General features: G+C 45.4%; 1 pseudogene; it reads left to right on the forward strand.

Annotated features, from left to right (window-relative positions):
- The first annotated feature begins 18465 nt into the window (after positions 1 to 18465).
- LOC143803695 (uncharacterized) lies at positions 18466 to 19493 on the forward strand (annotated as a pseudogene).
- The last annotated feature ends 4035 nt before the right edge of the window (positions 19494 to 23528 follow it).

The raw sequence follows: 23528 nt of genomic DNA on the forward strand, positions 1-23528 counted from the left end.
GAGCTAGGAAATGTATAAGTTTACTTCAGAAAGAATGGCAGTGTTTACAAAAATTCTGGCGCTTAGCCTTGTTCATCCCACTTGCCCTGTAGCGGTGGCAAGTGGGGTAGGTAATAGTTGTGGTACTGTATTGTAAGGTGACATCAAGCCCACGGCTTAGTAATGGAGAGGTGTCAATAAAACACATATCCATTACTAATCCTATAGTTGGTAAAGGGTTAAATAAAGACACAGCCAGAATAAAGTCTTTAAATGAAATAAAACACAAAAAATAACCAAATAGAATGCTAAACCAAGGTTCAAAAAACTAAGCAAAACCAAAAAAACCTTGTACCTTCACAGATCATAGATAAAAACCAAATCTTTATTTCTCACTTTAAAACATTGAGACAAACAATCAACATGCAAACAACCGTGCTCAGCTGAAAAAATGTCCCTCACACTGTTAATCCTAGATTGCCCTACCTTGCAGTGGAGGTTGGCACCCTACACATATATATACGAGATAGGCGCCCCTCGCTCACCGGTGGCTGTCCCTATAACTCCTGTATGTCAACTATAGATGAAGTGACGCATTTAAACCACCATTCTGACATGACAGGAAAAAATGAAAAAATATTTGCCAGTCAATATCTTGTTCCATTAGCGGCAATCATAGGACAGTATGAAAAGGGTGAATAACACAATGACATAATGTGCAAAAAGTGCTTGATATACACTAGGTACCTCTCTATAACTGCTCCCTGCTGATCTGTCTCCTGCCTGTCAGGGGGGGTTGGCGCCCTAATGTTCAGCGGATATGGCGCCCCCACTCAGCGTCGGCTTACCCTGAAAGCAAGCCCTACGGAATAAACTAATCCCTAGAGACAGGTATCGCATCAAATGGCCCCAGACATTATGGCCAAAGAACTTAGAATTCAGGCAGGCTTATAAGGGAACACAACACAGTTTTCCCAATTTGTTACTTATTACTCCTAATCCATGCGACGCCCTCGATCTCCTGTAATAAAAGTAAAATAATAAACCAGCAATATACCCATACCTGTCTGTCATTTTGTCTTACGCAGTAATCCATATCTGGGGAATATACAGTTTTCAACCAGGACAGTGCCAAGATGTGACCGCCCCGGCTGAAAACCACTGGTGAATGAGGAGATGCTGGGAGTGGAGCTTCAATGACTAGCGGTGACGTCACTGAAGCTACGCTCCCTCACAACCTGACCTGCGCTGAACTCTGAAGCATGGGAGAATGCAAGTTCTTCTATCTTTCTCTGCAATATAAAAACAAATATATGTGTTACTGACATGTATATATATATATATATATAAGTATTCTATGTGCATATTTCTATTCTATCTATTCTATTCTAACCTGTCAGTGACTCGCATGCTGCACCCATAGACTTGCATTGGCATGCCGATATACGCGTAAAATCGCAGCATGCTGTGATTTCACTCGCACGTAGAATACGCCCGAGAAAAAAAACGGTGATGTGAGCTTCCCCATAGATAAACATTGGTCCCAGTGCTATGTGATATTTTCTCGCATAGCACTCGTCCGCATTAAATGCTAGTGTAACTCCGGCCTAAGGCTGATGTCTGAATTCTTAGTGAATGTCGACACCTCTCTCAGCAATGCCTGCATTTATTTATGAGCCTATTGCAATTAAAATCACCACATGTTCAAGGGCGGAGTGCTGAATCAGTAAGGTAACATGCAAATGACAATAAACTGACTGGTACATCCAAACTAGTGTGAGTAGGTGCATACCAGGAGGAGATACCTCCATATACAATATACAAAAAGGGTTGCATTCTATCATGTTAAAGCATGTCAATGTCAATTTTTTCTAATATTCAAAAGCCATATTGCTATTCATATTTCATATAATTCAAATTGACATGCTTTAGCATGATGTAGTGCAACCTTTTTTGCATATTGTATATGGAGGTAGATCATCCTGGTATGCACCTAATCACACCAGTATGGATGTGCCAGTCAGTTTTTTGCCATTTGTGATCTAATGGTGGGTAGAAATTCATTTCCCAGGTTTCCAATGGCCCTAAATGCCGCTAAACGCTGCCATGTGTAGCCCCAGTTGCCCAGAGCCTGGAAATCTGATTTTCATGTTTCTGGTATTACTGTGTTATTAAATTTGACTTTGAGTTTTCTCTGGAAACAAAGAGATTCTTGTCGGGGAAACTGCTAGCTGGCAGAACCATAAAACTCACATTCCAGAATGAATGTGTTAGGTTGAAGGGAGGCGGAGTAGAAATTCACAAAGAGGGAGAAAGAGGGGGTTGCAGCAGTGCGAGGGGTTGCAAGCAGGACTTGGTCCCACAGCATAATGGAAAAATAGTTGATATCTTCCTGACACCTCCCACCTTTAGACTGCGCTACGGTGGCAGGACCTCTCGGTACTCCTCCATGCACCTCACCGCGGGCTCTCCCCACTGGGACAACCCATCTGCATTGCCATGCTCGCTGCCCTTTCTGTATTGAGCGGTAAAGTTGTACTGCTAGAGGCGAGGCTCCAGCGTAGCAACCTTCTGTTGGTACCAGACACGGTGTGCAGCCAACTCAGGAGGTTTTGGTTGGTCACGACGGTGAAGGTGCGCCCGTACAAGTAGGGCTGCAAGCGTTGCAGAGCCCAAACCATGGCCAAGCACTCCTCTATAATGGAATAAGCCTCTTCCCACGGCAGGAGCTTCCAGCTTATGTACAACACGGTGTGCTCTTGGTTCCCTGAGTCGACCTGGCTGAGCACAGCATCAAGACCAAACTTGCTGGCATTGGTTTGTACTAAGAACAGTCGACTGCTGTTGACTGCTTTCAACAAAGGGGCGTTGCACAGTGCTGTTTTCAATGCCTGGAAGGCCCTCTCACAGCCTTCAGTCCAGATGATGATGTGGGGTAGTGTGCAGTCAAACGCCCTTAGCACAAGAGAGCTGCTCAGTGCCGTCTTCAAAGCCTGAAAGGCCACCTCACAGTCATTGGTCCAATCGACTGTATGGGGTAGGTTTTTCTGGATGAGATCCGTCAAGGGCTTCGCAAGGCTACTATAGTTTTGAACAAAGCACCTATAGTACCCTGCAATGCCCAAGAAGGACATCACCTCCTTCTTGGTCCTATGGGTGGGCCAGGATGCAATAGTGTCCACTTTCCCAGGCTCTGGCTTCAGAGTACCCCTGCTTACCTGGTGCCCCAGGTAGTGGACCTCGCTCATGTCCATTTGGCACTTTCCCGGCTTGATGTTCAAGCCTGCTGGGTGACTATGCCCGAGCACCTGTGTCAGGAATCCCACCATATGTCACCAATATGTCAAGGTTCACAGGGAGGATACTTTTATCATCCCCACCAATTTGTCATGAACTGGGGTTGTTTGGCTGCCCATGGTTCTTTCTGAAAGGGATTTATCTATATCCCACTTCCCAGTTCCGGTTTGGAACTTGCAGCTCTCTGGCACCTCCCTTACCTTCAGGTCAGTCAGGGTACTGCAGCTAGGATAATTAGTCGCCAGAAAGGCTGTCTTGCTTTGTACTGGCTAGGGGCACGCTGCAGCGAGGGCGATATAACTACTTCCACTCAGGCGGGAACAATATCAATGCTGCCGTCACTACAAAGCCTCCCAAACGCACAGAACAAATCCGCTGCCACCAGCTCTGATTTCCTATGTAGCAACGGGTTCAGAGCCAACCCAAATTAGTAGCGTAATTCACTTCAGAGGACGTGACAGTTCGTTATAGAGCAAGGAGAGACAAGCTAGTAATTTTATATATTTTACTCCCAAAAAGGTAGGCAGTGTTTACAGAAGTATAAAAAGGTATTATAAAAGAAGACAAATATCGCATATACAGACAATTACAAATAAAAAGGGATTAACAGAAGAAAAAAAACACAGTTCCTTATATCATTTCAGTTCTCGGCAGACCATGTGGCTCGAGGGAGGGGTGATACATTAATACATCAAGATGCATTACAGAGTGTCTCTCAGCTAGCTTCCTGGTCAAAAGGCTAGTGAAAACTGAGCTCTTAGGGTTTTATACCCCTTGGTCGTGACATCACTGAGTCCGCGGAGCTATGGAATGCACTCCTACTTTCTCAGAGTGACTCAGAGTTATAGAACATTCATATCTCCTGTAGCTCCAGGATGCAACCTCGTATAATGATCACGGAACTACCCTTCTTCCAGGCATGAGCTGGGTGTTAATTTGAGCCCAAACATGACTTGGTTATGAGCCCCTGTTAAGCAGCAATCTGTTTCTCCATATCCGCTAGGTGCTGCACCTAGAAAACGCATTGTGGGATGGCCCGGCAGATGCACATACCAATTATATAACTTCCATATCTCTGTCACTAATTGGGGTCAAGTTATACCTTACTATTAAGGTTGTACATGGCTTTCAAACAAAGGATTTCTACACATTCCTGCATTCGAGAGAGAGGGGGGACAGAGTTCCACACTGGAGTTTCAAGTTACAGCTGTATTTGGTTTTTTTTTAGGCAGTTTGTTGGGAACCATGGTACCTTCTGAAAAAATCCCTCAGACCATGGTATTCTTACGTTATCGTGACAACCTGCTGCAGATGATCGAGGTGCTCCTCCCAGGTGGGACTGAAGACGGCAATGTCATCCAGGTACCCCATCACGTACCTCTCTAGTCCCTGGAGCACATTGTTGACCATCCGCTGGAACGTGGCAGGGACATTCTTCATGCCAAAAGGCATGACTGTGGACTCGTACAGTCCAAAGGGGGTGATAAAGGCAGACTTCTCCTGTGCCTCGCGGCTGAGGAGAATCTGCCAATATACCCAGCTCAGATCCATCATGGATAGATAGCGTGCGCTAGCTAACCGCTCAACCAGCTCCTCGATGCATGGCATTGGGTGTGTATCGGAGGCCGTTGTGGCGTTGAGCCCCCTGTAGCCCACACAGAACCGGGTGATCCCATCCTTCTTTGGCACCAGGACTACAGGTGAGGCTCACGCGCTCTTAGACCGTTTAATCACCCCCAACTTCAGCATCTCTTCAACCTCCTGGCGCTTGACGTGCTGCACCTCATCCAAGATTCAATAGGATATCTGCCGGATTGGGGTATGATTCCCGGTGTCCACTTCATGGACCGCTACCTCAGCCCTTCCAGGCATGTTGGGGCGCCCCCTGACGAAGCCGACGCGAAACGCGCGTTGGGGCTACGGTGCGGCTCGGTCCTGGTGCCTGAATGTGGGTAAGCATCCGGGGTTGTGGGTATGCTGTTACATGAGATGAGTCAGTGTACAGGGCTCAATCAATCACTTTGCACTTTTCCATAGGCTCCCCCGGTGTATTTACCTATATATGATTTTGCACTGTGCATATAACTGTTTTATACCTGGCATCAGCCCGTGTGCTGCATCATTCTTTTGGTCTGTGCTATAGCCATTCTTGTCTAATTGTTCTATTTTTATTCAAGCCAATAATAATATGTTGTATTTTGTAATTAAATAATAAACTAGTTAACTATTCGTGGACATGAACTCCATTTTTTCCGCTTTATAAATTGAGATTCTGGTTTGGCTTTTATCCTAAGTTATGTGACAAGGCACGTTAAAGGGTCGACATTGACTTGTAGGATTGCTACCTTCCAATAGGTGGCACTAGAGTTCTAGTTCTCTTCCTCTCTGAAGAGACAATTTGCATTACATTACAAGATATTAAAACATAATTTGATAATTAATAGTAACAACAAATACAATAAAAAATGAAAGATGACACACAAGTGCCACGTACACGCAGGAGGTGTTGCAGAGATAAGATAATGAGCCAACCAGTCAGACTGAGCAGAAAATGTAACAAAGTTAATATATAAAGCATCAAGCTAAATACTGACACTCTAGTTAGGTATATACGGGGAATTATCCTTGTAGTGTAAGTTATATGCAGTAAATAATTTGATACGTATCAATAATCCATTGAATGAAATGCACATAACCTCCTCTATACTGATTGAAGTATACGTATATGCACAAATATTATTATTATTATTTATTTATATAGCACCATTGATTCCATGGTGCTGTACATGAGAAGGGGTTACATACAAGTTACAGATATCACTTACAGTAAACAAACTAACAATGACAGACTGATAGAGGGGCTGAGACTCAGCAAAATATATATCAAATCACATCAGAATTAATTGGGCAGAGCAAATATGATATAGTGCATAGTGCAATCTACAATGGAGCATGGTATGGCCACAATTGGCTGATGTCGTGTAATAACCTTTAATGGGAAAACATAGAAAGAGTGCACATTAGAATAAAAGTGCCTGGCATTGAAGGGAAATCCAATAGCCCTATGATAACCCAACATTAGGTGATGCGATAAGAGTACTGTGATATATGTGATGCAGTAACCCCTGTAACAGGTAGGGGGCGCTGCATGGTCTCCCCGGGATGTGCACGGAGTTGTATTGAGGCTGTGAGAATTGACCTGCAGTGATGTCAGGATCACGTGACCAGTCCATGTGATCCATTACTGTGGGTGTGGTTACAGGTACATAACGTGACCAGAGTGTGGGTCACAGGTTCCTGTGTGGTTCCAGTGTTTGGACCTGAAGGGTCCAAGTGCAAAATCCCTGAGGGAGTTCCTGAGGGCTCGGTGTGTTCCTGTGTTGGAAGCCTGTGAGGAGGCTTCCTGGAAAGCACCTGCTGGCGTGGGAGGTCCTAGTAGGAGGACCGGATCCCGGAGCAGTGCACAGTGGAACTGGGGAAGCTACAATCCTTCAGTGGCTCTGGACTAACTAGTGTGTGCCGGCCAGGCAAGTTGGTGATCCCTGTAAGGCAGCTTACCCGGAGGTGTGGACTGGCAAGGAGTCAGCAGGTGGAGCCGGAGCTCCCGTCAGGTATCGTACAGGCCGGTAGTGCTTGTGAAGTTCTATGAACTGTGTGGTCTCCCTTGGGAACTGGTTAAGGGAGGACCAGCGTGTTAGTGGCCGTGAGGCAAAGCCGTACACTGAAGTGTTAGAAGCTGCAAGTAAATATCACCAGTTGGTGCCTGTTGTGTTTCATGTTATGAACTGTGCGTAACCCGGTTTATGAGGCTTAATAAACCGCATGGACTGCTTTGTTTTATAAACTCGTGCCCGTGTGCTTGAATATCGCGGCCAAGTGAGTGTCCCCCAACACTCTCAGTAAGAGAAACCTTACAGTACATGTAGTATTGATTAGCATAATAGCATATTAACCAACCTGCAACGGACGTGGAAGGAGCCCTGGAGTTAAATATCGGGCTCATTGGTCCTCAGGCAGCTGGTACTGTCTGCAGTCTTTTTCAAACCCATGCAGAAATATGTCCAAGTTTGCATACTTGTCCATCACAGGAAAATGCAAGGAACGAGGTTTAAAGAAATGAGGGTTGCTGGACTCACTGCTGTACTAGGAAGGTCTCTGCCCCTGGATTTGTGCTAACTGCAGCTGGTACTGTCTCTCTTCCCGCTCGGCTTGGGCCTGCCGCCCGGCCCTCTTGGCCGCTTGGTGTTGCTGAATTAGCCGTCCTTGATAATCCTCTGTGGGGCATTATTGTAGAGCCATTTGCAGATAGGGTCCATGCTGCCCTGTCTGCTGTCCATACTTTGGCTGACCCCTGTTTCCGCTGCACTCTGGAGATGGGCTTTCTCTGCTGCACATTGCACCATTTCCGCAATCATTTGGTGCCTGGTTTTTCCAATGGAGTCAATCTGTCTCAGCATACAGAGGGCAATAAGAACATTCTTGGTCTGCTGGTTATACCAGGACTCCCCATCTGCCACCATAATTGCTAAATAAAAGATAGGACAGAAAAATGAAGAGGGGTAAGATAGAACTGCTACACATACAGTATTGTCTCAGATCTAATAAACACTTAAAACATTTTTTGCGCAGGGTCCTCGCAAGAACTGTGCAAGTTTTTAGTGAGCGGAATGATTGCTCAAACCAGATCACTAATGCTCTATGATCCCACTGCTCTGCCACCAATTTGTCAAGGTAACCCAGTCCCACAAGAGAGCCGGGGGAAATGGATATCACCCCGCCATCACAATCTGTGACAGAGCTTACACAGTTGCAGCTCACTGGCGCCCCCTTACCCTCAGGTCAGTCAGGGAACTGCACCTAGGATAAGTAGTTGCCGGAGAGGCTGCCCTGTCACGTACTGGTTATCGGGGCACTCTGCAGTGTGGGAGGTATATATATCACCAGTCCCAGGCCATAGATACACATATAAACCTCCGTCCATCAATGCCAAAATCCCCCAATAACACTAGAAAGGTATGCTGCCCCCAGTTCCTCGTTAGATATAAGCCCGGTCCATTACCAGGCCTATATCGGGTCAGAAACCAACCCAAGGTAGCGTAAATTTGCACGGAGTTCGTGTCGGTTCGATCATAGAGCAAAAGAACAAAACTAGCAATTTTATAAGTTTACTCCAGAAAAAATTGGCAGTGTTTACAAAAATACAAAAGATATTACAAAAGAGACAAAATACAAATATGTACAAACAGTTCTAAAATAAAAGGGGTAAAGGAGCGAAACTTACTAAATCTCAGTGACAGGTACGACGTGTCAATAAAGGGGAGGAGAAAAAAAACTCCTTTTTCCCATATCTTTGGCCTGGAAGCTCACAGGCCAATGATATTGGCATGTTTTTTTCTCCTGTAATTTTACAGTTCTTTAGAGTCCAAACACGGTATGTCTCTGATTTACTGGTGGGCAGAAATTCATTTTCTAGGTTTCCGATGGCCCTAAATGCCACAAAACACTGCCATGCGCAGCCCCAAGATCCTGAAAATCTAATTTTCATGATTCTAGGATTATTGTGTGTTATTACATTTGACTGAGTATTATGCTCCAGAAACAAAAAGATTCGTGGTGGGAAAACACACTTAGCTCTGCTAGCTGGCAGAGCCATAAAACTCACGTTCCAGAATGACCATTTGGTTAAATGGAGGGGGGAGTAGAAATTCACAAAGAGGGAGAAAGAGTGGCCTGTAGCAGTGTGATGGGCTGCAATCAAGACTTGGTCCCACAGCATAATGGAAAAATAATATCTTCCTGACACGGTGTATAATGAGTATACTGTGCTGTACACATATATACTGTATATAATGAGTGTTTTCGGTATTAGGAATACGCTGGGACAACTTGCCGTGTAGAGACTTTTTCAGTTTTAATTACCATGGAGTCATTGTCCTTCTCTTCCCCGGGTTGGCCATGCTGCCTGTCAGATGCTGCTGTACAGAGACGAGAGCTTTATCTCATAGGTCAGTTCTGTCACTCTGCTCCTGAGATCTAAGAATAGGACGTTCCTCCTTTCCTGGTCAATTTGTTTTTGACTGACTAATGTTCCAAGTTGCAGAGCAAGTATGTTATTTCATTTGTGGCTCAATGTTTTGTATCAAACCTTTATCTGTACATTCTGTATTTACTAGACACAAAACTCATTGTTCACTGTATTTGTCATCCGCATTTTGTCCCCCTGGTCTTTAACCATAATTTTTATTCTGTATCTATGTTATCGCCATGCTCTAGATTATTTTGCACATTCTGTAACTATATCTCCATGTTCTGCATCTATATAACCTTCAAGCTCTGTATGTATAGGTCTCCATGCCCTGTATGTGTAGGTCTCCATGCTCTGTATATATAGGTCTCCATGATCTTTATGTCTAGGTCACCATGCTCAGTAACTCATAACATTTCCCTGTTTTCCTGCAAAATATATTTTGTTGTGATCATCAGTTGTACTTGTCCAGCTCATATTCTTCTCCCAAATCCTTGCAATTTTTCATCTCTCTCCACATTTTCCTTCTCCCACTTTGTTTCCTCCTCCTTTCTCATAATACTACAGTATAGTATCCCCTCACGATGCCCAGACTAAAATCAGGCTGGTTGCCGTGGAGATGATGGATGCTGCAGCCGTGGCGACCAAAGCCACTGTTACTATTGGACAAATTTCAACGGAAACTTCTGTTTAGCTATCTATTATCTATCCATTATCTATCATCTATCTATTATCTATCTAGCTACTATATATAATCTATTATCTATCCTTTCATCTATTTATCTATCTCTTATCTATCTCTTATATATCTATTATCTATCTATCATCTATTATCTATATATCTATCCATCTATCTATTATCTATCTATTATCTGACTGTCTATCTATTATCTATGTCAGGAAAATATTAATTATTTTCCATTGTTCTGGGGACAAAACCAGAGGTGGCCTATTGCTCCTCCCACAATTGGTTTCTGTAGGAACAAATCCTACATACAGCCCCTCTGTCTCTCTGTGAATTTCCACCCCACCTCCAGTCAAGCAAATGCTCAGCTTGGAATGCTTTATTGCCTGCCAGGACTAGCAGAGCTGAATGCCCTTTTCCCTCCAAAAAACTCTTTGTCTTCTAAGCAAAACACTCAAAGTCAAACTCAATAATAACCATTAATCCCCAAAACATGAAAAATAGATTTCCATGATCTGGGCACTTAGCGTTACACATGGCAGCATTTTGCGGCATATAGGGCCATCAGAAACCTGGGAAATGAATTTCTGCCCACCTGTAAATCCCAGACATACCGTGTTTGGACTCTAAAAATGGTAAAATCGCAAGGGAAAAAATAATGCTAATATCTTTGGCTTGTGAGCGTCCAGCCAAAGATAAGAAGAAAATGAGTTATCAATAACATTCAAAGATATGTGTTCCTCCCAGAAAACAGCCCATATGTGAGGTCACCACAGTGAGAGTTCTTAGTTTTATGGCCGAAGCATAAAACAGGAACATCCATCTTTGGCATGCATTCAGAGCCAGGAGATACGGCTGAACACCATGCTGTGGTACTGGATCATTTCTTTGGGATCTCTCCTCCCCTTTATCAACACGTCATACCTGTGACTGAGATTTAGTAAGTTTCAGATTATTATCCCGTTTTATTTCATAACTGTTTATACATATTTGTATTTTGTCTCTTTTTGTAAAATCCTTTGGAACTTTTGTAAACACTGACGATTCTTCTGGAGTAAAATTATAAATTTGCTAGCTTCGTTCTTCTTGTTCTATGAGCGATCCGCCACCTACTTTGGGCAAATTCACGCTACCAAACGGGTGTCTGATCCACATGTAAGAGGTCGATGGCGGCAGCATAGTTTTCGTATTTAAGTGGTGTTGGGGAATTGATGGTGACTGGATTGAGGTATATATATATGTTCCTACCAGGAACCGGTGGTATATATACATCCCGTCACATAATGTGCCGCAATATTCAACATAAATTAGAGCAGCTGCGCTCATTTTCTTATCCTCTGTCAATACCCTTATTGGTCAGTAGGGTAATGGGGCACCAGAGAGCTGCAAGGTCCTACCAAGTTCATGACGATTGGTGGCAGAGCGGTGGTTTGAACAATCATTCCTCTCACTAAAAACTTGCACGGTTCTTGCAAGGACCCTGCGCAAAAAAATTTGAAGATCGAAATCAGTGTTTATATATAGTTACATAGTTATTAAGGTTGAAGAAAGACTTTAAGTCCATCTAGTTCAACCCATAGCCTAACCTAACATGCCCTAACATGTTGATCCAGGGGAAGGCAAAAAAACCCCATGTGGTAAGAGTAAGCTCCACCATGGGGGAAAAAAATTCCTTCCCGACCCCACATACGGCAATCAGACTAGTTCCCTGGATCAACGCCTTATCAAGGAATCTAGTATACATACCCTGTAACAGTATACTTTTCCAGAAAGGTATCCAGGCCCCTCTTAAATTTAAGTAATGAATCACTCATTACAACATCATACGGCAGAGAGTTCCATAGTCTCACTGCTCTTACAGTAAAGAACCCGCGTCTGTTATTATGCTTAAACCTTTTTTCCTCCAGACGTAGAGGATGCCCCCTTGTCCCTGTCTCAGGTCTATGATTAAAAAGATCATCAGAAAGGTCTTTGTACTGTCCCCTCATATATTTATACATTAACATAAGATCACCCCTTAGCCTTCGTTTTTCCAAACTAAATAGCCCCAAGTGTAATAACCTATCTTGGTATTGCAGACCCCCCAATGTTCTGAAACAATACTGTATCTGTAGCAGTTACACCCTACCCCTCTTTTTTTCTATTCTATGTTTTATTTGGAGATCATGGCTGCATTTGGGGAGTTCTGGTACACCCAGCAGAAAACGGAGACTCTTGCTTGAATATGTACGACCAAAGGCAATTGACCCCTTGGGCAAAAGCAAAGAACGAATGATCACTGAACTGGTGCGACTTGAAGCAGAGCAAGCCTGTCTCCAGAGCTCAGCTGAAAGAGGGGTCAGCCAGAGTTTGGACAATATTACTCTAGGGGTCCCACCTGTAGATGCAAGCCGCATCAGCAACCAGGGCAGTGTGGACCTCTATCTGCAAATGGCTCTACAACTATACCCCGCAGAGGATTATCATGGAAGTCTGAGGCTAATTCAGCAACACCAGGAGAGAGCCGAGTGGCAGGTCCAAGCTCAGAGGGTGTTATGATCCTAGTGGCAAGGATCGCAAGTAGGACTAGCTAAGTAACTAAACCGACTACAAACTCTGGGGAAGTGGTAACTGAATTGACCGCAACCTGATCCTATCCGCAAACAACTATAGGCAGCCGTGGAACGTGACCTGAAAATCCTAGACGTCTCTTCACGGCCTGAGAAACTGACTATTCCTAGAGGGAACGAAAGTCCTCACTTGCCTCAGAGAAATGACCCCAAAGATATAGAATAGCCCCCCACAAATATTAACGGTGAGTTAAGGGGAAAGCACAAACGCAGAGATGAAATTAGATTTAGCAAATGAGGCCCGCTAACACTAGAAAGCAGAAAATAGAGAGGGAGCTGTGCGGTCAATTAAAAACCCTATTCAAAAATATCCACGCAGAGATCGCTCGAGCTCCCGCACCAACTAACGGTGCGGGGGAAGCAACTCTGTACCCCAGAGCAAACCAGCAGAAGAAATCACATATTAGCAAGCTGGACTAAACTCATCATACACAGAAATCATATTGCGGACTGATGAGCAAAAAATAATTAAACAGAACTTAGCTTCTCCTGAAGAGACTGAAACCGAAGATAATCAGGAGTAATCAGAATAGCACTGAGTACATTGACAGCTGGCAACAAGTGGAAGTGAAACGGAGCTAAATAGGAACTCCCAAGTGAATAACGAGGCAGCTGATCAGCCACAGACCCGCAGGATAACAAACAAAGCCACCAGGGGGAGCCCAAAACAAAAGTCACACAATACCACCTGTGACCACAAGAGGGAGCCTGAAAACAGAGTTCACAACAGTACCCCCCCCTTGAGGAGGGGTCACCGAACCCTCATCAAAACCCCCAGGGCGATCAGGGTGAGCCACATGGAAGGCACGAACCAAATCGGCCGCATGAACATCAGAGGCGACAACCCAGGAATTATCCTCCTGACCATAGCCCTTCCATTTAACCAAATACTGAAGCCTCCGTCTAGAAATACAAGAATCCAAGATCTTCTCCACCACGTATTCCAATTCTCCCTCAACCAGCACAGGGGCAGGAGGCTCAACCGGAGGACCCACAGGCACCACATACCTCCGCAACAACGACCGATGAAACACATTATGAATAGCAAACGATGCTGGGAGGTCCAAACGAAATGACACAGGGTTAAGGACTTCCAAAATCTTATAAGGACCGATAAACCGAGGCTTGAACTTAGGAGAGGAGACCTTCATAGGAACAAAGCGAGAAGACAACCACACCAAGTCCCCAACACGAAGTCGGGGACCAACACAGCGACGGCGGTTGGCAAAGCGCTGAGCCTTCTCTTGTGACAGCTTCAAATTGTCCACAACATGATTCCAAATCTGATGCAACCTATCCACCACAACATCCACTCCAGGACAGTCAGAAGGCTCCACCTGACCCGAGGAAAAACGAGGATGAAACCCCGAATTCCAAAAAAAAGGAGAAACCAAGGTAGCAGAACTAGCCCGATTATTAAGGGCAAAATCGGCCAATGGTAAAAAAGTCACCCAGTCGTCCTGATCAGCAGAAACAAAACATCTCAAATAGGTTTCCAAGGTCTGATTAGTTCGTTCGGTTTGGCCATTCGTCTGAGGATGGAAGGCCGACGAAAAAGACAAATCAATGCCCATCTTAGCGCAAAAGGTCCGCCAAAATCTAGACACAAACTGGGATCCTCTGTCGGAAACAATATTTTCAGGGATCCCATGCAAACGAACCACATTTTGAAAAAACAGCGGAACCAACTCGGAGGAGGAAGGCAACTTAGGCAGGGGCACCAAATGGACCATCTTAGAAAAACGATCACACACCACCCAGATGACAGACATTCTCTGAGAGACAGGGAGATCCGAAATAAAATCCATGGAAATGTGCGTCCAAGGTCTCTTCGGGACAGGCAAAGGTAACAGCAAACCACTGGCACGAGAACAGCAAGGCTTAGCCCGAGCACAAATTCCACAAGACTGCACAAAGGAACGCACATCCCGCGACAAGGAAGGCCACCAAAAGGACCTGGCCACCAAATCTCTGGTACCAAATATTCCAGGATGGCCCGCCAACACCGAAGAATGAACCTCGGAAATAACTCTGCTGGTCCATCTATCCGGGACAAACAGTCTCTCTGGTGGACAACGGTCAGGTCTATCCGCCTGAAACTCCTGCAGCACTCGTCGCAAATCTGGGGAGATGGCAGACAAAATCACCCCTTCTCTGAGAATACCAGCCGGCTCTGAATCTCCAGGAGAGTCAGGCACAAAACTCCTAGAAAGAGCATCAGCCTTTACATTCTTCGAACCAGGCAGGTACGAGACCACAAAATCAAAACGAGAGAAACAACGACCAACGACCCTGTCTAGGATTCAGCCGCTTGGCCGACTCGAGATAAATCAGATTCTTGTGATCAGTAAAGACCACCACACGATGCTTAGCTCCCTCGAGCCAATGTCGCCACTCCTCAAATGCCCACTTCATAGCCAACAACTCCCGATTACCGACATCATAATTCCGCTCGGCAGGCGAAAACTTTCTTGAAAAGAAAGCACATGGCTTCATCACAGAGCCATCGGCGCTTCTCTGCGACAAAACAGCCCCCGCTCCAATCTCGGAAGCATCAACCTCGACCTGGAAAGGAAGAGAGACATCTGGCTGACATAAGACCGGAGCCGAAGAAAACCGGCGCTTCAGCTCCCGAAAGGCCTCCACAGCCGCAGGAGACCAGTTAGTAACATCAGAACCTTTCTTGGTCAAATCCGTCAAAGGCTTAACAACACCAGAAAAATTAGCGATGAAGCGACGGTAAAAATTAGCAAAACCCAAGAACTTCTGAAGACTCTTAACAGATGTAGGCTGTGTCCAGTCATGAATAGCCTGAACCTTGACTGGGTCCATCTCAATAGTAGAAGGAGAAAAAATGAAACCCAAAAAAGAAACCTTCTGGACTCCAAAAAGACATTTTGAGCCCTTCACAAATAAAGCATTGGCACGCAGGACCTGAAGCACCATCCTGACCTGCTTAACATGGGACTCCCAATCATCAGAAAAAAACAGAATATCATCCAGATACACAATCATAAATTTATCCAGATATTCGCGGAAGATGTCGTGCATAAAAGACTGAAAGACAGAAGGAGCGTTAGAAAGTCCAAAAGGCATCACCAAGTACTCAAAATGGCCTTTGGGCGTATTAAATGCAGTTTTCCATTCATCACCCTGCTTAATACGCACAAGGTTATACGCACCACGAAGATCTATCTTGGTGAACCAACTAGACCCCTTAATGCGAGCAAACAGATCAGATAACAATGGCAAAGGATACTGAAATTTGACCGTGATTTTATTTAGAAGGCGATAATCAATACAAGGTCTCAGAGAACCATCCTTCTTAGCCACAAAAAAGAACCCCGCACCAAGAGGGGAGGAGGAGGGGCGAATAAGTCCTTTCTCCAAGGACTCCTTTATATAACTCCGCATGGCAGCATGCTCCGGCACTGACAAATTGAAAAGTCGTCCCTTAGGAAACTTACTACCAGGAATCAAATTTATAGCACAATCACAATCCCTATGAGGAGGTAGAGAACTGAGTTTGGGCTCATCAAATACATCCTGGTAGTCTGACAAAAACGCAGGGACTTCAGAAGGAGTGGATGAAGCAATTGACACCACAGGAGCGTCGCCATGAATTCCCTGACAACCCCAACTTGACACAGACATTGCTTTCCAATCCAGGACTGGATTATGAGTCTGCAACCATGGCAGACCCAACACGACAACATCATGTAAATTATGCAGCACAAGAAAGCGAATCACCTCCTGATGAACAGGAGTCATGCACATGGTCACTTGTGTCCAGTACTGAGGTTTATTCGTAGCCAATGGCGTAGCATCAATTCCCCTTAGTGGAATAGGGAATTTTAAAGGCTCCAAAACAAAACCACAGCGCCTGGCAAATGACAAGTCCATCAGACTCAGGGCAGCACCTGAATCTACAAAAGCCATAACCGGGTAAGATGACAAGGAACAAATCAGGGTAACAGACAAAATGAACTTAGGCTGTAAAGTACCAATGGTGACAGATTTATCAACCTTTTTTTTGCGCTTAGAGCATGCTGAGATAACATGAGCTGAGTCACCACAGTAAAAGCACAACCCATTTTGCCGTCTATAATTTTGCCGTTCACTTCTGGTCAGAATTCTATCACATTGCATAGACTCAGGTGTCTGTTCAGAAGACACCGCCAAACAGTGCGCAGGTTTGCGCTCCCGCAAACGCCGATCAATCTGAATGGCCAGAGTCATTGACTCATTCAGACCTGCAGGCGTAGGGAACCCCACCATGACATTCTTAATGGCCTCAGAAAGACCTTTTCTGAAATTTGCAGCCAGGGCATACTCATTCCACCGAGTAAGCACCGACCATTTCCGAAATTTCTGGCAGTACACCTCTGCTTCATCTTGCCCCTGAGAGAGGGCCAACAACGCTTTTTCAGCCTGGTTCTCAAGATTAGGTTCCTCATAGAGCAATCCAAGGGCCAGAAAAAACGCATCAACACTGAGCAATGCCGGATCCCCTGGCGCCAATGCGAAGGCCCAATCTTGAGGTTCACCACGCAAGAAAGAAATTATAATTTTAACTTGCTGAACGGAATCACCAGAGGAACGAGGTTTCAAAGAAAGAAACAATTTACAATTGTTCTTAAAATTCAGGAACCTAGATCTATCTCCAGAAAACAACTCCGGAATAGGTATTCTAGGCTCTGACATAGGACTGTGAACAACAAAATCCTGAATACTTTGTACCCTTGCAGCAAGATGATCTACACTGGAGGCCAAACTCTGAATATCCATATCAGCAGCTGAGTTCAGAGCCACACCAAGATTAAGAGGAGGAGAGAAGCTAGACACGCAGCAGCTAGACACACGGCAAAAAATAAAAAAATAAAAAATTCTCAAGGCTTCTTTTCTCCTGCTTCTGCCATGCAATTAACACTTTACAGGCCGGCTGTACTGTTATGATCCTAGTGGCAAGGATCGCAAGTAGGACTAGCTAAGTAACTAAACCGACTACAAACTCTGGGGAAGTGGTAACTGAATTGACCGCAACCTGATCCTATCCGCAAACAACTATAGGCAGCCGTGGAACGTGACCTGAAAATCCTAGACGTCTCTTCACGGCCTGAGAAACTGACTATTCCTAGAGGGAACGAAAGTCCTCACTTGCCTCAGAGAAATGACCCCAAAGATATAGAATAGCCCCCCACAAATATTAACGGTGAGTTAAGGGGAAAGCACAAACGCAGAGATGAAATTAGATTTAGCAAATGAGGCCCGCTAACACTAGAAAGCAGAAAATAGAGAGGGAGCTGTGCGGTCAATTAAAAACCCTATTCAAAAATATCCACACAGAGATCGCTCGAGCCCCCGCACCAACTAACGGTGCGGGGGAAGCAACTCTGTACCCCAGAGCAAACCAGCAGAAGAAATCACATATTAGCAAGCTGGACTAAACTCATCATACACAGAAATCATATTGCGGACTGATGAGCAAAAAATAATTAAACAGAACTTAGCTTCTCCTGAAGAGACTGAAACCGAAGATAATCAGGAGTAATCAGAATAGCACTGAGTACATTGACAGCCGGCAACAAGTGGAAGTGAAACGGAGCTAAATAGGAACTCCCAAGTGAATAATGAGGCAGCTGATCAGCCACAGACCTGCAGGATAACAAACAAAGCCACCAGGGGGAGCCCAAAACAAAAGTCACACAATACCACCTGTGACCACAAGAGGGAGCCTGAAAACAGAGTTCACAACAGAGGGACAATGAGTTGCAGATGGCCCTTGACTTGGAATATTACGATCTACCCAATGGAACTGTGAGTCCAATAATTCAACAATCTTTAAACCCCGGCCAGAGTACTTTCCCATGATGGAAAAGGACGTGGACATGGACACCTTTCTGAGGGGATTTGAAAAGACTTGCAGACAGTACCAGCTGCCGCCCGACCAGTGGCTACTTAACCCCAAGGTTGAGAGGCAAGGCCCTGGATATGTTTGCTGCTCTTCCTTTAGAGCTAGATAGGAACTATGAGGCCATCAAGCAGGCCCTAATATGGAAGTACCAATTGACTCCCGAAGTGTACCTTAAAAAGTTCTGGAACCTCCAACATGGACCACACGACAGCTACAGCGATGTGTTGAATGGGCTCAGAACCAACTTTGAGCAGTGGGTCCAAGGACTGTTAGTGACCACCTTTGAGTAGCTAAAGGACCTGATGATGATAGACCAGTTCCTACATCTTTGAGGTGCAACAGTTCGTGATGGACCGGGAGTCAAAAGAGGTGGATAAAGCAGCACAGATTGCCGACACCTACGAGGCCAATCGTAAACCGGAGGTGCGGAAGCCTGTCATCGCCAGCTGGAAAGGGAGTAGGCCATTGACCGCCATCCTTGCCCCTGCCAGCCGACCCTCCGGACTCCCTGTCCCCTTTGCCAATGCAAGGCTCACATCTGATTCCCGCAAGTGTTATTTCTGCAGCCAGACTGGACACCTCAGCACCACTTGTCCAGAGAAGCAGAAGAGCCCCCCCCCAATCCAAGACCCCAGGGCCTAATGCAGCAATTCTTTTTGTGAGTGGGCCATTTGGTACCACCTGTGAATATTTGTAGTCTGTCACCGTGGGGGACAATGTCACTGTAGGCCTCAAGGACACCGGGGCCGAAAGAACTCTCATCCGACCCGAACTGGTGTCCCCTGAAGTGATTATCCTGGGGAAAACACTGACTGTCACCGGGTTTGGGGGGTCAGCTGTCCGATGGCCCAGGTTTTTACAGATTGGGGTGCCGGGAGTGGGGTGAAGGAAGTGGGGGTGTCCGAAAACCTACCCGCTAACGTTTTGTTGGGAACTGATTTGGGGAGGATGTTTGCTTATTATTTCCCCAACACCCCTCCCTGATCTGATACTGGTGGTAATGTTAATGATGTGAATGCCAATGCTTTACCTGAAAATAATGTATCTGGAGGTACAGGAGAACTCAGCCATGTCACCCTGCGGATATTGCTGATGATCCCCTAACAGGAGCAAGTGTCTATGCTAACGATGATGGGGAGAGGCACGGGGACCCTGAGGCAGGTGATGCCATGCAGCTGACCAGTGTCACAAAGGAAGGTGACCTGGCTGATGGTAGCTGTCCTATAATTAGCACTGCTCCTGAGGTACTAGGGGAGGATGGGGAGGTAGTACCCATAACCGGGCAGGCTGATGGGACTGTGTTATTCCCCAGGGAGGCGGCCTATATAGCCGCTGTCAACTGCAGTCAGAGTGCCCAGAACGTAAGTAACGCCCTGCCTTCTGGACCCTCCTCAGCCAGAGAAATAACTGAACCAGTGACGGACCCAGAGCAGGTCCCAGAGGGTCCCCGTGAAGACGGGACCTTAATGTAACTTCTGGTTGCCCCCAGCCAGGAGTTCTAGGCAGCTCTGCACTCAGATGCTAGCCTGGAGACGTTGAGGAACTTCACTGAGAAGCCCACCTCCAAGACTGTTAAGGAGAGGGTATTCTGGGAGAAAGGGAGGTTGTACCGGGAGACTGTTCCCTGTAAACCCCAACAGGAGTGGTTGAGGGAGAGACAGCTGGTCGCACCCTACCAATTATAGGGATGAGTTGTTACCATGGCCGGACTGGCCATCGGGCACTTCTGGCAAATGCCAGAAGGACCGGTGCCAGGAGTGGGCCGCTGCTACTATCAGCGGCGCCAAGGCCGACTCCTGCCAGCACCGACTCACCCCCCCGATCGCCCGCCCCGCCCCATTCAACTATACCGACGTCTATGACTCCGGTACAATTGAATGAAATGATGGAGGAGAGAGCGTCCGCTGGTGCTCCCTCTACCATCATTCCCAGCTCTTCCTTGCTCTGACACTGCGGGTGCACGATGGCGTCATATCATCGCGCACCTGCTGTGTGGCCGGGTAGACTGCAGCTGCTGAGACCAGACCCGGGAGCAGCGCTGGGCACGAGGAGAGGTGAGGAGAGTGGTTTTTTTTTAATATATCAATGAGCGATAACTGGATTGTGGGGCAATTGGGGGGGGGGCTGTATTACATTCTATGGGGCTGTGCTGTATTACATTCTATGGGGGGGCTTTATTACATTCTATGGGGCTGGCTGCATTACATTCTATGGGGCTGGCTGTATTACATTCTATGGGGGCTGGCTGCATTACATTGCTGTATTACATTCTATGGGGGCTGGCTGCATTACATTCTATGGGGGCTACATTATATTCCATGTGGGTTGTATTAAATTCTGTGGGAGGTGGGCTGTATTACATTCTATGGGGTGCTGTATTATATTCTATGGGGGGCTGTATTATATTCTATGGGGGCTGGCTGTATTACATTCTATGGGGGCTACATTATATTCCATGGGGGTTGTATTATATTCTGTGGGGAGGTGGGCTGTCCTACATTCTATGAGGCGCTGTATTATATTCAATGGGCGGCTGTATTATATTCTATTGGGGGCTGTATTATATTCTATGGGGGGCTGTATTACATTCTCTGGGAGCTACATTATATTCTATGGGGGGCTGTATTATATTTTATGAGGGGGTGATTGCATCATACTCTATGAGGGGGCTACATTATATTCTATGGGGAGCTATATTATACTATATGAGGAGGGCTGCATTGTATTCTATGGAGGGGCTACATTTTATTCTATGAGGGCTGCATTATGCTCTATGAGGGGGCTACCATATATATATGCAGAGGATGCATTATACTATTTGAGGGGGATGCATTATATTCTCTGGGGGTTACATTATATTCAGGGGCTACAATATATTCTGTGGGGTGGCTGCATTATACTCTGGAGTGGCATCATTATACTTTATGTGGGCTGCATTATACTGTATCGAGGACTATGGGGAATACATTATACTATATGAAGAACTATGGGGTGCATTATACTACGGGAAGTGAATTGTACTACATGGATGACAATGGCGGTGCACTATACTATATGGAGCACTAGGATGAGCGTATTATACTATTTGGAGAACTGTGGCAGTACATTATACTATATGGAGGACTGAGGAGTGTATTATACTATATGGAGGACTGAGCAGTGTATTTTAATATATGGAGGACTATGAGGAGTATATTATACTATATGGAGGACTGAGGAGTGTATTATACTATATGGAGGACTGACGTACACATTATAATATATGGAGGACTATGGGGTGTATTATACTAAACAAGCAAAATACTGCCTATTCATCGAGTGATTGGATTGTTTATGTGGGAACAGAAATCCTTGTTCTCAGCAGCACATCGCCAGTGCCCCATAATCCAGTTATCACTCATTGATATATTTTAAAAAATCACTCTCCTCTCCTCTTGCCCCGCGCTGCTCCCGGCTCTGGTCTCAGCAGCTGCAGTCTGCCCGGCCATACAGCAGGTGCGCAATGATATGACGTCATCGCGCACCCGCAGTGTCAAAGCGTGGAAGAGTGGGGAATGATGGTAGAGGGAGCGACAGCAGACGCTCTCTCCTCCATCATTGCATTCAATTGTACCGGCGTCATAGACGCTGGTATAGTTGAATGCAGGGCGGGGCCGGCGATCGGGGGGGTGAGTCGGTGCTGGCGGGAGGAGTCGGCCCTGGCGCCGCTGATAACAGCAGCGGCCACTCCTGGCACCGGCCCTTCTGGCATTTGCCAGAAGTGTCCGATGACCTGTCCGGCCCTGGTGTTAGGACTCTAAAAAATGGCAAAATCGCAAGGGAAAAAATAATGCCACTATTTTTGGCCTGTGAGCTTCCAGGGCAAAGACAGGAAGAAAAGGAGTTATCGATAACTTTCAAAGATATGTGTAACTCCCAGAAAACAGCCCATATGTGAGGTCAGCAAAGTGGGAGTTCTCAGTTTTATCGCCGAAGTTATGTGCACATGTCAGGATTTCTTGCAGAAATTTCCTGAACACAATCGGACATTTTCTGCAAGAAATCCGCATGCATTTTTTTCGCTTTGTTCTCACTTTTTTGTGCGGTTTTTTTTTGCAAATTTTTACATTTTTTTCCGGAGGTTCCCAATGCAATAATATAGTGTGAAATCCGCAAAAATCTGCAAAATTTAATGAACATGTTGCGTTTTTTACCGCGATGCATTTTTTCGTGGAACAAAATGCATCATATGCACAAAAATTGCAGAATGCATTATAATTGATGGGATGCATATGTACGTGTTTTTAAGCGTTTTAAAAAAAACGTGAAAAATCCTGAACGTGTGCACACAGCCTAAAACAGAAACATCCATCTTTGGCATGCATTCAGAGCCAGGAGCGAGAGCTGAACGCCATGCTGTGGTACTGGATCATTTCTTTGGGATCGCTCCTCCCTTTATCGACACGTCATACAGTACCTGTGACTGAGATTTAGTAATTTTCATATTTTTATCCTGTTTTATTTGATAACTGTTTATACATACTTGTATTTTGTCTCTTTTTGTAATATCGTTTGTATCTTTTGTAAACACTGCTGATTCTTCTGGAGTAAAACTATAAATTTGCTAACTTTTTTCTTCTTGTTCTGTAAGCTATCCGCCACGTACTTCACGCAAATTCACGCTACCAAACGGGGGTCCCATTCACCTATAAGAGGTCGGTGGTGGCAGCATAGTTTTCATATTTACGTGGTGTTGGGGACTTGATGGTGACTGGATCAAGGTATATACAGTATATGTTCATACCAGGAGCCGGTGGTATATATACACCCCGTCACATCACATGCCGCAATATTCAACATAAATTAGAGCAGCTGCGCTCATTTTCTTATACTCTGTCAATACCCTTATTGGTAAGCAGGGTAAGGGTGACTGTTTGCTGAGACGAAGTGGATCATAACATAAGAGTGAAGACAATGGATTATTCCAAAATGGAACAGGAACACCCCCCATTAGCTAGGGCTGGTAACCTGTTCAATATA

Source organism: Ranitomeya variabilis, chromosome 2 (genome assembly GCF_051348905.1).
Source record: "Ranitomeya variabilis isolate aRanVar5 chromosome 2, aRanVar5.hap1, whole genome shotgun sequence".
NCBI lineage: Eukaryota > Metazoa > Chordata > Amphibia > Anura > Dendrobatidae > Ranitomeya > Ranitomeya variabilis.